Below are 17867 nucleotides of genomic sequence, written 5' to 3'. Positions count from 1 at the left end.
CGCACTTTGCGTACACACGCCGCGACGGATGTACAAAGTACACGCAGTGCATACACACACACAGACACGCGGTTAGCACAATGCAGATACACGTGTGATAGAAATACACCTTAAACCTTTAGCAAAAAATGGAACACGACACCAATTGTATTGTGGGTCCAACCCACCAACGGTTATTTTACTTAGCAGGGGGTTACAATAATAACACAATACAATAAGAGATAAAGGCTACAGTCAATGGTACATACGTTTGTTCGCCTGCGCTTCCCGGTCCGGTCTTCAGTCATCAAGGTAGATTACCTTCAGAGATTGTGTGTGACCGGGCCTGCTGCTGGCTTTTTATACATTTGTCCAAAACCTGACACGATGGAAACTGTAATCTCTTCATCTATTCGTCACTGGGATGGTCGTTTCCAGTACAGGAGAGGTCATAGGTTGGTTTGAATAGGTAGGCGATGTCTGTTTCAGGTGTGCTTGCAGTTGGTCTCCACTGGGTTCCCGCCGCATATCAAAGTACAGTAAACATAGTATAATCGTAATATTCTGCTCCTGCACATATCTATTCGCTGGAGCATGCTATCTTCCGCAAACCAACACCGGAATATTGCTCTTAAAATACCCTACAGCTGGATACCAAACACCACCTCCTAACCTAATTCTGTCCCCTCCTATCCTGTAAAGGTGAATCCCTTTGTTATTATACCCTTTAAGCAAGTGTTACTCGCTGGTGTGGTGTATGCTGACTATGGGGTAAATTTACTAAGGTGGGAGATTTTTAGAACTGGTGATGTTGCCCATGGCAACCAATCAGATTCTACTTACCATTTATCTAACTGCTTCTAGCAGATAATAGATATAATGTGATTGGTTGCTATGGGCAACATCACCAGTTCTAAAAATCTCCCACCTTAGTAAATTTATCCCTATGTGTATTAATTATGTAATGTGTCTTTATGGCTTTTCCATGCGATCACAAATGCTACCGTAATTACTCATACCACGCGCTAATACCCAGGGCCGCGTGAGCGGTCATAAGCAACTTGCGAATATGTGCACGCACGGCAGAAAAAGTACGCGCACGGAGGCCATCTGTGTGTAGTTTGTACGTGATGTGTGTGCTGCAATATTTTCGACTTCGACAGACACTTCATCCGTCACCCCAGAGTGTCGATTTACTCGGCGATGCAAGTACTTGGCCTGATGGTGTCGACATTCGACATGGTGGAGTACGCTCAATTTCATTCCCACCCTCTGCAACAATTAATTCTTGCCAAGTCGGATGGCCTGGCTCAACGGATCAGATCCTAAAGGATCTTGTTGACTCCAGAGGTTCGTTTGTCGCTGACCTGGTGGCTCCAGGACCAGCAATTGAGCAGGGGCCGTCCCTTCTGGATCCCCGACTGGGTCCTCATGACGACGGATGCCAGTCCGAGGGGATGGGGAGCGGTGTTGGAGCAACACTCTTTTCAGGGTCGGTGGACCAAGGAAGAATCACTCCTCCCAATAAACATCCTAGAGCTGAAGCAGTGTTCAATGCATTATCACTTGCCCTGCCTCTGGTACGGAACAGGCCGGTTCAGGTACGTTCAGACAACGCGTGGCATACATAAACCATCAAGGTGGCACTCGAAGCCGCATGGCTATGAAGGAAGTGTCAAAAATCCTTTGTTGGGCAGAACGCCATCTGCCAAGTATATCGTCAGTGTTCATTCCGGGTGTCCTGAACTGGGAACGGACTACCTCCTTTGCCAGGACATACACGCCAGAGAGTGTAGTCTTCATCCAGAAGTCTTTCAACTCCTAGTGGACAGGTGGGATCTACCGGACGTAGACCTTATGGCGTCTCAACACAATCACAAGGTTCCGATCTTCGGATCAAGGACAAGGAATCCTCAAGTAGCGTTCGTGGACGCACTGGCAATTCCATGGAACTTTCGGCTGCCTTATGTGTTCCCTCCAGTGTCACTCCTGCCCAGGGTTCTACGGAAGTTCAAACAGGAAGGAAGAAGGCTGATTCTAGTTACTCCAGCGTGGCCCAGACTGCATTGGTTCTCTGACCTGCAGGGTCTCTACCCAGACATGGCCAGACTGGCTTTGATGGCGTGGCTCTTGAAGCATCACTCCTGAGAGCCAAAGGATTTTCAAAGGCGGTTATTCAACTGATGTTGAAAGCCCGCAAACCGGCGTCTGCCCGGATTTATTACAGGGTTTGGATTTCTTACTTCACTCGGTGTGCTGAGAAGAATTATGATTTCCATAGATTCAGAACTTCCAGGATACTGGCTTTTCTGCAAAGAGGCCTGGACTTAGGTCTTCATCTGGCCTCCCTCAAGGTTCATGTATCTGCCTCGTCTGTTTTGGTTTCAGAGAAAAATTGCCTCTATACCTGATGTTGATACGTTCATTCAGGGCGTTATTCGGATTCAGCCTCCCTATGTCCCTCCTGTGGCTCCATGGGATTTGTCTGTTGTGCTGAATGCTCTGCAAGAGTCTCCATTTGAACCTCTTGAATCAGTTGGACCTTAAATGGCTCACAGCCAAGGTCTTGTTCTTGCTGGCTATTGCCTCTGCAAGACGGGTGTCGGACTTAGGGGTCATTCAGAGTTGATCGCACGTAGCAACTTTTTGCTGCCGGTGTGATCAACTAGACGCCGCCTATGGGGGAGTGTTTTTCTGCATAGAGCGCTTGTGCAGCCCTGCTATGCAAAAAAAAGTTTACTGTAAAAGAAGACCCGGGTAACAGTTACTTGCCCTGTGCGATCGATCCAGCAATGTAGGTCCCGGAATTGACCTCAGACATCCGCCCTCCAAACGCCTGGACACGCCTGCGTTGGACTCTCCTCTCCCCGAAAATGGTGAGTTGCTGCCAGGATCCGCCTTCCTCCTGTCAATCTTCTTGCGGTTGCCGCTGCGACCGCTTTCCTCGCTAGCGGCGTCGCTGCCTGGTGACGGCCGTCGCCGGGCAACAACGCGCCTGTGCAATGTGGCAGCTGCGCATGCGCAGTTCCGGCCCGATCGCACGGCTGTGAAAAGCAGCATGCGATCGGGTCGGAATGACCCCCTTTGGGGGTAATTCAGACCTGATCGTAGCAGCAAATTTGTTAACAGTTGTGCAAAACCATGTGCACTGCAGGTGTGGCAGATATAACAGTTGCAGAGAGAGTTAGATTTGGGTGGGTTATTTTGTTTCTGTGCAGGGTAAATACTGCCTGCTTTATTTTTACACTGCAATTTAGATTTTAGTTTGAACACACCCCACCCAAATCTACTCTCTCTGCACAAGTTATATCTGCCCCCCCCCCCTCTCCCCCTGCAGTGCACATGGGTTTGCCCAACTGCTAACAAATTTGCTGCTACTATCAGGGCTGAATTACCCCCTTAGGCGAAGGTGGTGTCCATCTTTTCGCCTTAACCGAGGAATTGTGTTTCCGGCCTTAGTCTCTCCGGATTTGTCTCCCAAAGAACGTTCTATGGATGTGGTTAGGGCTCTCCGTATCTATGTGGAGAGGACTGCCTCTATCAGGAGGTCAGATTCTAGTTTTTTTTTTTTTTTTTTTTTTTTACAAACGTGGCTGGCCTGTGAATAAGCAAACCATGGCCAGATGGATTAGAATGCTGATTGCACAAGCTAATACACAGGCTGGCCTCCCAGCTCCTGCTGCAGTTAAAGCTCATTCTACTAGGTCTGTTGGACCTTTTTGGGCAGGCTGTCGTGGTGCTTCACCAGAACAATTGTGCAAGGCTGCTACATGGTCCTCAGTGAACACGTTCATTAGGTTCTATGCCTTTGATACTTCCGCCTCCCAGGATGCTTCCTGTGGACGTCTGGTTCACTTACCTGCTAAGGCGCGTCCCCTCGCTTGAGGAACGGCTTTAGGACATCCCCGATGTATTCCCTGTGGAACACAGTGTACCCCGCTGCAGAAAAGGAGAGTTATGGTAGACTTACCATGGTTAACTCTCTCTTTCTGCGAGATACATTGGGTTCCACAGGGCGCCCACCCTGACGCACCTAGCTTCTTTGGGTTGTATGGCATTAGCTGCTGGTACCCTCTCCTGTCGTGAGATTGTGGTTCTATGTGACATCTGCCTTCTCTTTTACCTGCTCCTGCATTGCACTGGTTAACGAAACTGAGCTCTCCGTGCCTGGAGGCGGGGTTATAGAGGAGGCCCCAATGCATCCAGGAACAGTCAAAGCTGTGCCTGATGGTGCCTCCGGATCCAAGATCCCGCTCTACACTCTGATGTATTCCCTGTGGAAACCAGTGTACTTCGCAAAAAGAGAGTTAACTATGGTAAGTCTACCATAACTCTCCAATTTTGTATCAGTCCAAATTTAAGGGGTTGCATGTGTTTTCTGGGATCATCAGTTTATTTTCTTGCAGCTTTGTTTTCTAGCCTTTTGCTGTTCTTGCTTTGTGTTTAGGTTCACGCCCATCCAGCAATTGTTAAACCAGTGCTCACTGTCACTGGTTGTTTGGTAGTGGCTTACACATGTTGAAGAGCTGAATAAGCAGCTAGCTGCAGTTTCTCAAGTGGCAAATATTATTTTAGGGAAGGACTGAATTGCTTGGCCCAAAAGCCTAGGGGAGTCTAGAATCCTTGGGAGGAACGCTCTTTGCTGCTGCGGTTGCTAACTGCGCTGTTCATCAGCGCTGACACTCGTATACTCTGCTTTAAACGGGACTCGTGAGTTGCTGTGTGGGCTAGCGGGGGTAGGAGAGAATTTGTACTGCACATACCAGACATATATCTCTGATCTGTGAGAGGTATATATATTGTGCCAGCACTGTTACTCTGGGTATTCAGTGCTACATGGAGCAGGTGTGACATCTCCTCCTTCCCTGTTGCTTCTCTCTCATATCAGTCCCCTGTACTTTCTAGTCTGTGTCTATCCCTTTTTCCTGTATAGAGGGAGGTTCAGTATGTCAGGTAAAGGAACCTCATCAAAAACTTCTCAAACTATTACATGTAAAAAATGTAATGCCAAATTCATGGTGTCTGCACGCAAACAGTGGCGGGCTGACGCGGAGGGGGTGGTAGCTCTTCCGTTTGCAGGTAATGATCTCTTTGGACATGAGCTCGATAAGTGGATTTCTCAAGCTATGGGAGGTAAGTCCACCTGTCTTCCCTCTGCAGCTCCCGCTCCTTGTAGATCTTACTTTGGCCTATCCTTTTCAGGTGCCTACAAAATTCAGAGGCCATCCCAGGGGTGGCTCCTCCACTTCTAGAGGCAACAGAGGATGCGGTCATGCCGCAGTCTCTTCTCACCAGGACCTTAAGTCTGCCGCAAAGCCCAGTGCATGACTATCTTCCCTCTCACCTGGGGGACCCCAGGGTGCAAGCTCATTTGCAGGATTTCAAGAACATTTGGAGAACAACCTGCCACAATGCCTGGGTACGAGATCTCATCACCCAGTGTTACAAAATAGATTTTCAATTCCACCCGCCTCCTCAGTTCCACAGGTTTGTCAGTTTCCAAAGACCGGTTCCATCAACAAGCTCCTTACGGCAAGGGTGTTACTAACCAGTGCCTGGTCTCCAAACAAAAGCAGGGATTTTGCTCCAGTTTGTTCATAGTACCGAAGTTGGACGGCTCGGCCAGGCCAATCCTAAACTTGAAGACTTTCTTGCGAGTATTCAAATTCAAGGTGGAATCCCTTCATTCCGTTATTGCTGGGCTGGAGGTAGGAGAGTTCATGGTGTTCCTTAGATATCAAGGAAGCCTATGTCCACATCCCAATCTGGCTGCTTTACCAGGCGTTTCTCAAATTTGCAGTACGGGACTCCCATTATCAGTTCAAGGCTTTACCTTTCAGCCTGCCCTCAGCTCTGTGTGTTCTCGATGGAGAGGGCAGTTATGATGGCTCAGCTGTGTGCCCATCATCCCTTACCTAGACAGTCTTAAGGCACAGTCCAGGGATCAGTTGTTACAGGATATTGTGCTGAGCCATCGTCTACTCCTAGAACACGGCTGGATCATCAACTTTCCGAAATCTCACCTACAGTCAACTCAGATTTCAGTTCCTGGGGATGATCCTGGACACCGTGGTACAAAGGATTTTCCTTCTGCAGGACAAGGCTTAGTCCAATCAGGAACTGGTTTGTTTGGTCTTACAACATCGCAGGGTGTTCATTCACCTCCACATTTGGCTTCTGGGGAAAATGGTGGATGCATTTTAGGCCATTCAATACAGCAGATTCCTGTCCAAGCTGTTCCAGCTGGATCTTCTTTCAGTCGTCCGGATTAACCTATTTCTACATAAGTTGGTACAACTGTCCCCCAGGACTCTTCTCTCGCTTCTCTGGGGGAGAAATTCCATGAACCTGTTGAAAGGAAAACGGTCCAGAGTGTGGAATTGGGTTCTCACAACGGATGCCAGCCTGCGCGGCTGGGGGGCGGTGACGTTGGACTGTAACTTCTAGGGCCGCTGGTCTCCACAGGAACCAATTCTGCTTATCTACATCCTCAAGCTTAGAGCAGTCTACAATGCCCTGCACCTGATCTTCCTCTTCTAAGAGGTCAGGCAATCCATGTCCAATCGGACAATGCCATGGCGATGGTGTACATCAGGAATGGGGAACCTTCGGTCCTCCAGCTGTTGTTGAACTACACATCCCAGCATAACCTGCAATAGTTTTAGCATGACCAAATAGAAAAACTGTTGCAAGGCATGCTGGTATGTGTAGTTCAACAACAGCTGGAGGGCCGAAGGTTCCCCGTCCCTGGTGTACATAAACCAACAGGGCAGCAGTCGCAGCAGGGAAACTATGAGAGAGGTCAGCCGCATTCTTCTCTGGGCTGAGGGGTATGACGAGCTGATATGTCTTCATACTAGGCGTGGAAAACTGGGAGGCAGACTATGTAAGTCGTCAGGATCTGCACCCGGGAGAGTGGGCACTACATCCCCAGATTTTTCTGCAACCGGCTCATCGGTGGGGCCTTCCTCAGATCAACTTGATGGCGTCCAGACGCAATCGCTAGCTTTCTCAATACTGTTCTCAGACGAGGGACCCGACTGCAGAGGCAGTCGTTGATTTGACAACTCCCTGGCATTTCCAATTCGTATTCCTGTTCCCACCACTTCCACTTCTGCCTCGTCTTCTCAAATGAATCAAGGTAGAAGACGCCATGGTTCTTTTGGTGGCCTCAGATTGGCCTAGCAGAGCTTGGTACACTGACCTTCGACTTTTGGTGGTTCCTCGATCCGTGGACCCTGCCACTATGGGAGGATCTTCTACAATAGGGACCTTTCGTCTATCCAGACTTAAGGCGGCTGCGTTTGACGGCGTGGCTGTTGAGAATGCAATCCTAAAACATAAGGGAACCCATCTGCAGTGATCCCCAACATGCTTGGGGCCCGGAAAAAAGTTACATCCAGGCATTACAACAGCATTTGGAAGGTGTACTGTATGTGCCTTGGTGTGAGAGCCGTCAGGTGTCGCCCACATCGTTCAAGGTGTCCAGACTCCTGCTTTTTCTACCAACAGGTTTCTCCACAGATTTGTGCATAGGCTCTGTGAAGGTGCAGATCTCTGCGTGCTCAATTTTTTTCCAGAGAACGTCTGCCTTCTTGCTTCTGGACATGCAGACGTTTTTCCAGGGGGTCATTCATCTGCAACTGCCTTTTCTTTTTCATTCACTAGGGGTCACTGGAGTACTCTAGGGATATGGACGGTTCCACAGGAACTAGGCACTGAATAAGTTAAAATTTGAGACTACTTCTCCCCTCCATATTCCAGAGTACCTCAGTGTTTTTTTTCGGTGCTCACCGAGCAACTAGGCCTGTGGAGTTTCTCCACAATTATTGGATTTATTTTTGATTTTTCAATGTTCCACATCACTTCCCCCCCTTCCAGAAAGGCTAGGGTCCGAGATAGTGGAAGCTGCTGAAGCAGCTGTGGGTGTCGCACCTCTCTAAAAAGAGCTCCCTCACTACCACGTGCAGGACTAAAACCTGCAGTAAAGGCTGGACGGAACTTACAGAGAAGCCCCGTCATAGCCCTCACCACAGGGTCCAGGTATGTTGAACGGGGCGGTCAGCTCACGCTGCCGCCTCGCTGTGTGGGATACTGTGTGTGTGGCCGCCGGCCGCTGCCTTCAGCCGCCCGCCGCCGTTTCCAGCGCCGCTGTGTCCCCCGCCGCTCTGAGCCGCGCTGGCCACGTTGATTTATGCATAGGCCGCTCCACGGCGCTCCCCGGCCCTCGATGCTGCTTCTGGCTCCCTCTCCACCATAGCCCAGCTCCGTGTATAGAGAACGATACACGGAGCAAGCACGGGGGGGGGGGGGGGGTGCACACAAATGAGAGTTTTTGTAAAAGGCAGGCTTCATAGCCTAGTGAGTAACTTTGATGCCACAGTGATGTTCCCTGCACACAGAAATGTCAGGGTCACTGGATAAAATCTCATGATTCAACTCTTGTTGATAAAAGAAAGTATGTTTACTAGAATACAGCAGCGCTGCATATGTATTACAATAGGCTATTAAGTCTTTGTTAAACAGGATACATGTTGCTCATCTATGTGCAGGTTTGAATGCAACATAGTATGTTTATTAAATCTGCTTACATAATTATAAGTCTGCATATTTAACCATTTTTCCTGTTGTTTTTCCAGAATTTCCTGTATTACATCTCTCCTCCATTGAAGGCGCAGGGGTGTTAAGGGGAATTTGGAACCAGGCATATTGCTGACGTGTACTGCACTTGGCCAGATATATATTTGTAAAGATGAGTAAGACACCAGCAAAGACTATTATTCTTATCATAACTGTTTATAATGATATTATCCCAAAGACTGCAAATCTGAATCATGGCTGTGGTCAGCCAAATACTGGCTTTGTTCACTGTTGTAAAGTAAGATGTGTTATACAATTGGTCAGCACATGGTGATTATAAAACAGTATCTGTGGAGCACTGCAAGCATTGTGAGTTCAGGCTCACCTGCAGCAGCTTTGCTTAATTCACTTAGCCACAACACAATTGGATACGCCCGATCTCATCTGATCTTGGAAGCTGAGCAGTGTTGGGCCTGGTTAGCCACCTGGGAATACAAGGTGCTGTAGGTATTTTTTAAATCTACAGCCACACCACACTGGACACGGGACCCATTAACTAAGCTGCGGTTAAGCAGCAGACATCTCAGGTTTTTTAAGCCTGTGAGTGGTCACATTTAGTTTGACTTCTAAGAATTATTATACCTCTGAATCAGGATATATGTATATGGGTATATAATATATGTGTATGTATGCATATATGAAATATACATATATTTATAAGGTCTGAGTATGTGTGAATATACGTTGTATATATGTGTGTGTGTGTATGTATATGTGTGTGTGTGTGTGTATATATATATATATATATATATATATATATATATATATATATATAATATAGAGAGAGAGAGAGAGTATCCCATATCCAAATATTCCGAAATACGGAATATTCCAAAATACGGACTTTTTTGAATGAGACTGAGATAGTGAAACCTTTGTTTTTGATAGCTCAATGTACACAAACTTTGTTTAATACACAAAATTATTAAAAATATTGTATTAAATGACCTTCAGGCTGTGTGTATAAGGTGTATATGAAACATAAATGAATTGTGTGAATGTACACACACTTTGTTTAATGCACAAAGTTATAAAAAAATATTGGCTAAAATGACCTTCAAGCTGTGTGAATAAGGTGTATATGAAACATAAAAGCATTCTGTGCTTAGATTTAGGTCCCATCACCATGTTATCTCATTATGGTATGCAATTCTAAAATACGGAAAAATCCCATATCCAAAATACCTCTGGTCCCAAGCATTTTGGATAAGGGAGACTCAACCTGTATGTATGTATGTATGTATGTATGTATGTATGTATGTATATATATATATATATATATATATATATATATATATATATATATATATATATATATATATATATATTAAAATATGGTGACATTAAAAATCTATTTTGCAATAAGCAAGACTACAGTGACGCAGTTGGTCGGCACACAGTGCTTATTAAACAGTATCTGTTGAGCACTGCAAACATTGTGAGTTCAGGCCTCACCTCCCCAGATCCCCAGTGGCCTAATGGATAGGACACTGCCCTCCTAAACCAGGGATTGTGGGTTCAGGTCCCATCTGGATTGCAAGTCACTACAGCAACCATTTCATCACCAGAGTTGATGTTTAAACAGCAGCTTTGCTTATTATTTTTACAGGTGGCTCTGTAGCCAAGTGGTTAGGCTTCCCGCCCACAGTGAACTTTGTGATTACATGGACACTGGTTCAGATCCTGGTTTAACAGGTGTAATATATATATATATATATATATATAAGAAAACATGGTAGGACACCATTTTTAACATTACTTCCTGGTTCTTTGCAGGAGGTTGCTGCCCTACAACACTCAGCCTCTGGGGACGGGGGGTTGTTAGGAATTTAATTTATTAATTGTTTTTGACAGCATGTCTCTACAGGAAGATTCATTATTGCTGGTAACCACATGCACGGTAATGCAGGTTTATACACAGATTACTTCCGTGGTGTACTTACTGGTCGGGGTACATGATCACTAAGTCTAATGCATAATCAAACAAGCAGCTTCGCTGCAGAGTCGGTCACACAGTGTGTCGGACAAATACGACTGCACAGACAGACCCTTACCGGTCCTCTTTGGGGGGAAATGCGGGCGCATGTACTGCCTGAGAGGAAAAAACATTTTTTTTATTTTTTAATTTTACTGTTTTCAGCTAAATTGTTGCGGTCGATTCACCGCCAGCCCTCATAGCACCAGGCCAGTACGTTAGGTTCCCAGCGAAGGCTGAACAATTTCCAATGAGAGACAATTGCAATTATTGGGCGTTTAACTACCTATCGGAGTGTACCCTACACAGCAGTACGGCTGTTGCTTCGCCCTGCTTTGGTAAGGGTTTGAGGTAACAAGGCTGTAGTGGCAGGGCACTCCAGTTCAGGTTTGCCCTAAAAAAAGACCACCTTACACTTCTTGCTGCCTACAGCTTCTGTGACGTTGGCAGTTGGTTCTTGCGTTTCAGCTTCGCTAGTGGCACACAACGTTCACGTTGGCTACGTTCCAGACGAGAATAGATCACAGACCAGGTGGTGGGGGGGGGGGGGGAATCGGTTTTCCTACCATTGTCTACGCGAATTCCTGAATGATTCCGTCTCATCGACTTCAATTCCTAGGTATGATTCTCGATACGGTAAATCAAGGAATTTACCTACCCGAACAGAAGTACAGGTCATTCGTCATCTGGTACAATTAGTGCTTAAGCCACGCACAGTCTCGGTTCATTTGTGCATTCGCCTATTAGACACAATGGTGGCGGTTTTCGAAGCGCTTCAGTTCGGAAGACTTCACTCACGTCCTTTTTAACTGGATGTGCTCGCACAATGGTCGGGCTCGCTTCTGCAGATTCACCGCAGGGTGAGGTTGTCTCCAAAGGCCAGAGTGTCTCTACTCTGGTGGCTCAAAGTACAGAATCTAACCGCAGGGAAACGGTTCGGCGCCTGGAATTGGATAATTCTCACGGCGGACGCGAGTCTCAGAGGTTGGGGAGCTGTAGTTCAAAATTTTCAGCTCCAGGGTCTCTGGGTGGATCACGAAAGATTGCTGTCTATAAATGTCCTGGAACTCCGTGCAATTTACAATGCGCTACGACAAGCATTGCACATGCTGCAGGCTCAGGCTGTTCAGGTGCAGTCAGACAACGCGACGGCGGTCACATACATCAACAAACAAGGAGGAATGAAAAGCCGCATGGCCATGCGGGAAGTAGCTCGAATCCTCAATTGGGCTGAGGTGATTTTGTCGGCAGTATTCATTCCGGGAGTGGACAACTGGGAGGCTGATTATCTCAGCTGTCGGGATTTTTATCCAGGATGTGCATTAAATCCAGAAGTGTTTCGCATGTTGGTCCAGAGGTGGGGTTACCCACAAGTGGACCTGATGGCATCTCGCCACAATTATCAAACGCCCCAGTACGTGTCCAGAACGAGAGATCCAAAGGCAGTGGCGGTGGATGCTCTCACAATCACGTGGCCATACTGTCTCGTGTATCTGTTCCACCGTTTTCCGCTGCTCCCTCTGTTGCTAAAACGGATCAAAAGAGAGTCCGCCACAGTCATACTAGTGGCGCCTCATTGGCCTTGGAGAGCTTGGTTTCGGATCTTCGCGGTCTACTCGCGGACGTTCCTTGGCCGCTCCCACTGCGTCCGGACCTGTTACATCAGGGTCCGTTCTTTTTCTCCGATTTAGCGCGGCTGCGTTGACGGAGTGGCTGTTGAGACAGCCCTCTTAAAAAGAGAGGGCATTCCAGAATAGGTTATACCAACCATGTTACATGCTAGTAAGCCAGTTACGGCAGCTCATTATTACAGAGTTTGGCGTGCCTATATAGGTTGGTGTGAAGTTCGGAAGTTTCCGACATCATCTTTCAAGTTATCCCGTCTTTTTTGTTATGTCTACAGATAGGGTTAGATGGAGGTCTGCGTTTATCCACACTAAAGGTGCAGATATCTGCATTGTCAATTTATTTTCAAAGAAGATTGGCTCTATTGCCGTCGGTACACACCTTTTATGCAGGGTGTCCTCAAAGTACAGCTTCCATTTCACTCCACTTACTGCGCCATGGGACTTGAATCTGGTTTTAGATTGCTTATAGTCTTTTTATTTCAAACCCTTACAACAAGTGGATATTAAGTTTCTCACTTGGGAAACAATTTCTCTCCTAGCCTTAGCTTCGGCAGGGCGGGTTTCAGATTTGGGTGCCTTGTCATGCAAGCCACCGTATTTAGTGTTTCATAATGACAGAGCGGAACTTTGGACGAATCCCGCTTTCCTACCAAAAGTAGGGTCCTCTTTTCACATCAATCATCCAATAGTAGTTCCTGTGTTAACAGGAGATTCTGGAATTTTGGTTGGGGTACGCGCATTACGCGTTTATGTATTCCGAACGTCTACAGTTCCTAAGACGGATACGTTGTTGTCCTCTATGATGCGGCCAAGATGGGTTGGCCACCTTCTAAGTAGACCTTATCCAGATGGATAAAACTGACCATACGTCAGGCTTACCTTCATTCTAGGTTACAGCCGCCTACATCAGTAACAGCTCATTCCACATGTTCTCCGGGAATGTCATGGGCAGCTGGTCGTGGAGTTCTACGACACAGCTTTTGCAGGGCGGCTACATGGTCTTCAGTGCACATGTTTGTGCGCTTTTACAAGTTTGATACTTTTGCGGCATCAGCATCTAGCTTTGGCCGTCTAGTGTTACAGGTGCCAAACAGCTCTCCCGCCCAGGGGGGAAACTTTGGTACGTCCCTAGAGTACTCCAGTGACCCCTAGTGGATTAAAAATAAAATAGGATTTTGGTACTTACCAGGTAAATCCTTTTCTTTGAATCCATAGGGGGCACTGGACGCCCACCCAGAGCAGTTTTCCTGGCTTGTGGTAAGTTCAGGGGATCTTATGGTAACACACTCTCACCAACTGGTTCAAATTAGCAAGTTTATTGGGTTGGTGTCAACTGATAGTTGTCAGTAACGTTATGTGTCAACTTTATTGTCCGTTTGTTATATGTAATTCTCCATTAACCTCTATAGCTCCTGTTCGGCTCAGTAAAAAAACACTGAGGTACTCTGGAATATGGAGGGGAGGTATAGTCAAAGTTTAACTATTCAGTGCCTAGTTCCTGTGGAACCGTCCATATCCCTAGAGTACTCCAGTGCCCCCTATGGATTCAAAGAAAAGGATTTACCTGGTAAGTACCAAAATCCTATTTTTTGTTCCTCCAATGGCACCTTGGGACCTGGATTTGGTTTTCTTTCTTTTTTTGCAAACGTCTTTGTTTGGAAGGTGGTGCTGCGCCTTGCACTGGCATTGCCCAGGAGAGTCTCTGAGCCTTGAGCTTTCTCATGTCGCCCTCTGTATCTCATTTTCCATGCGGAAAGAGTGGAGCATTGCTTGCGTATGTGTCAACTTTTTTTTTTTCTTCTTTTTTTTTTTTTGCTGAAAGTGGTCTCTGCTTTTCATATCAGCCAGCCCATTGCTGTACCAATTCTCTCGGGGGATTCAACTTCATCAAGGTCCTTGGATGTTGTACGGGCTCTCCGCATCTATGTGGACGGGACGTCTTCTCCACGAAATACAAATTCATTGATTGTTTATGATGCTGCTCGACCAGGTTAGCCTGCCTCCAAACAGACTCTGGCGCATTGGATTTGGCTAGCCATTCGACAGGCATATGTGGCCTCTTCTTGCGATCCCCCTACTTCTCTTTCTGCACACTCCACATGTTCTGTGGAACCTTCCTGGGTGGCAGCCTGTGGGGTTTCTTTGATACAGTTATGTCAGGCGGCTACTTGGTCAGGCCAGCATTCCTTTGTCAGGTTTTAAAAGTTTGATACTTTGTGGCCCTCAGCTTCCCAGTTTGACATGGTTCTCAGCGCTCTCCCGCCCGTGATGGAAGCCCTGGGTCATCCCCACTGTCATAAGCCTCCAGTGTACCCTAGTGGATGAAGGAGAAATTTGGATTTTGGTACTTTACCGATAAATCCCTTTCTCCGATTTCACAAGACACTGGATGCACCCCCTTTGTTCCTTCCTGCCATAAGGAGTAGTTTTTGTTGTAGCTGTGTCTGTTCTTACAGTTCTGTTCTTATTCACAACATTTCTTGTGTTACTGTGTTATGTACTGGTTCACCTCCTCTTCTGTAGGCTGTTCTCTCAGTCTTTCCTGATCTGGAGGGGGGGAGGAGCCAATCACACTTCTAAATTTAACGTTTCGGCTCCACTTACAAACCACCCATCTATACCCGACATTCATAACCCTACAGTGTCCCCTGGGAATTGGACAAAGGGATTTATCTGTAAGTACCAAAAAATGTAAACTGGATTTGTTTATTTGATGTTTGGGTTTTTTTGACGTATAATCCGCCAATAAAAGAAAATTTATTGTGTTGCTTACATTTAACTTTTTCACACAACTTGAGTCTACTCGCAAGACATACCTATAGTTGTTATATAGTAATGTAGGACAGTTTGTTCCTTTCTACTGATCTCCTTGTGCCTTCTCCTAGTACATTGTTTCACCCACTTGAAATTATACGCTTGTATTTGTTTCATGCAAATAGGTTGCACTTTATGAAGTAGGCTTCTTGTTTCCTTTCATGCCATGGGCTTCATTTTTGCTACTTATTATTATTATTATCCTTTATTTATATGGCGCCACAAGGGTTCCGCAGCGCCCAATTACAGAGTACATATGCACATAATCAAAACAGGAAGACAGTGACTTACAGTTGAAGACAATATAGGACAAGTACAGGGTAACTAAGCATAACTACACCAGTAAACGACATAAAGATAAGTTCCAAGGTGGCTAAAAAACTGCAGGATTTGGGCAGTTGAGGATTATTAATGTAAGAAAAGGATAAGCACATGAGGGCCCTACTCATGAGAGCTTACATTCTAAGGGGAGGGATAGACAGACAGGGGTGAATATTGTATGTGAAATGCTTTGAGTAAAATATGTTCTTCATTTTTGCTACATATTGTATGTGAAATGCTTGAGTAAAATAATAATAATAAAAAAAGGGCCAAACAAACTGCCAGTATCAATTCACCCAGTCCTATTCCACTCCTAGCCATTGCCAGTTCTTTCACACATCACAAGAATACATACTGCGCAGGTCAGAAAATTAGTTGGCACCTGTGCAGAAGAATTGGCTCCCTTGCATCTTTGGTAAGCCAGCTGATTCCTCTCTGCATTCTGATCATTTCAACTCCCTCCAATAATAGAGGTTTCACTTCTCCCAAAGAATTTGATTTTGTACTATGCCAAAGGTGTGAAAGGGCAGTATTCCATGACCTTAACTTTGCACAGTATTAAAGTGATTCATTTTATTAAGTGAGAAGAAATCTGTTCTGGAAATATGTGCTGGTTCTTTAAATATTCTGCTTACTGTGCCACTCAGTACAGGGAACATTGTGACTGAATGGGCTTACTTCGCCATCCATTGGGTATAAGAATTCCTTTTCACAATCAGTAACCCACCACCTGTTATTGGCTACTCTTGCTAGTTCTAAAGAGGTTAAATCGCTGCCAGCACTAAGCTCCTGTACTGCCACTTGGAACTGCTTATTTCTAGATGTGGGATGTCATGCTGCTGCAGCACATCCTGGGTGCTGATGGCTTGTTCCCCACTAACCTTTTTACTGTGGATGAATTATTTGGCAAAGAAAGAATTTGGAGACATTGCACTTCGGTCAGTCAAAGAACAGATAAGCATTTGCACTTATCTGGTAATTATTGGCTGCAAAGGGGATATAGGCATCATGAAAGCCAGTGCATATTTTAGTGCCATTCTAATATGTCCTTAAAAGGGCCATATTCTCAGTTGACGTACCAAAAATACACAACATGTATAAAAAATATATATATAAAATATATGTATGTGTATGTATGTGTGTATATATGTATGTAGGTGGATATCAGTGGCAACGGGGTGATCTGTGCTTGGATGCAGAAGTCTTTGACGGTCATTAAATGACCGAGGTCGACAACGGATAAGTTTGACTTTCTATCATATATTTCTAAAGTGCTGCATTGATGTTGAAAATCTCTTGGATTGGAGAGAAGTGTTTTTTGCCTTTTTTTGCTTAAGAATTTATGGATATATAAGCATTTTTCCTTCACCATTGCCATTTGATATGGTTTTTTAAAAAAGTGTCTCTTTTGGAAATAATGAACTTTCATATACTAATTAAGAAGTTTGAGTGCCCTTTAACTATAAAATGTAAATATCCTGTACCTGTGAAGGTATGGACTTGAAGGGAGCACCATATGAGAATTGCTGGAGAGTGTGCATTTGCTCAAAGTCTCTCTATCTCTCTCTCTCTATCTCTCTATCTCTCTATCTCTCTATCTATCTATCTATCTATCTATCTATCTCTATATATATATATATATATATATATATATATATATATATATATATATACACACACACACACACACACACACACACACACACACACACACACACACACACACACACACACACACACACACACACATACACCAGATCTGGCACTCGTATCCTCCCACAAAGTAGCTTGCCAGGTGCCCTCCGTGACGTCCGTGTTGCAGCGGCCCACAATAGAATCTCACCACTCGGCGGCACTCCGGACGAATAAGTAAAGACTAAAAAGTCATCTTGGATTATGCTGTCTGATAATCTTGATAAAAGTGCCGCCGAGCACTGAAACGTCGATTTTAATCCAAGATGACTTTTTAGTCTTTATTTATCCGTCCGGAGTGCCGCCGAGTGGTGAGATATTTTATATTTTATATAATATATATGTATATGTGTGTGTGTGTATATTTATATTTATATATATATATATATATATATATATATATATATATACACATACATATACATACACACACACACATACACACACACACACACACATATATATATATATATATATGTGTGTGTATATATATATATATATGTATGTTCTTCAAAGGTAGCTATTTTTATTCTGTTCAGGCACATAATACAGCAGTGGGTAATCCATGTACAGTCTCTTTAACCCAATCATTGTGGAATTGTGTGATATCCTGTAGAGTGGTGGATAAAGATGGTTTGGTGTCACTGTAAGATTTGGTTAGCTCTTTGGTGAAGCCACCTTCTCACTCCTTCCTTCAGCAGCAACTCTTGGCGAAGAGCACAACACAGCAGAGACCAATCTTTCTCTGACGTCCTAGTGGATGCTGGGGACTCCGTAAGGACCATGGGGAATAGAAGGGCTCCGCAGGAGACTGGGCA

At 45.3% G+C, this 17867-nt stretch overlaps 1 protein-coding gene across 3 annotated transcripts in view; it reads left to right on the top strand.

Moving 5' to 3' along the window:
* Positions 1–17867, top strand: part of PGPEP1 (pyroglutamyl-peptidase I) — a 99299-nt gene that overhangs the window by 51883 nt on the left and 29549 nt on the right. Inside the window, exon 3 of one of the 3 annotated variants that reach the window (XM_063914753.1) lies at positions 8619–8735. The exons of the other annotated variants lie outside the window; for them this stretch is intronic. The gene's annotated coding sequence lies outside the window, so the exon portion shown is untranslated. The remainder of the gene's footprint in view (positions 1–8618; positions 8736–17867) is intronic. 3 annotated transcript variants of the gene reach the window in all.

The sequence above is a fragment of the Pseudophryne corroboree genome, chromosome 1 (assembly GCF_028390025.1).
Source record: "Pseudophryne corroboree isolate aPseCor3 chromosome 1, aPseCor3.hap2, whole genome shotgun sequence".
Classification (NCBI taxonomy): domain Eukaryota; kingdom Metazoa; phylum Chordata; class Amphibia; order Anura; family Myobatrachidae; genus Pseudophryne; species Pseudophryne corroboree.
This window is presented reverse-complemented; position numbering and strand designations above follow the sequence as displayed.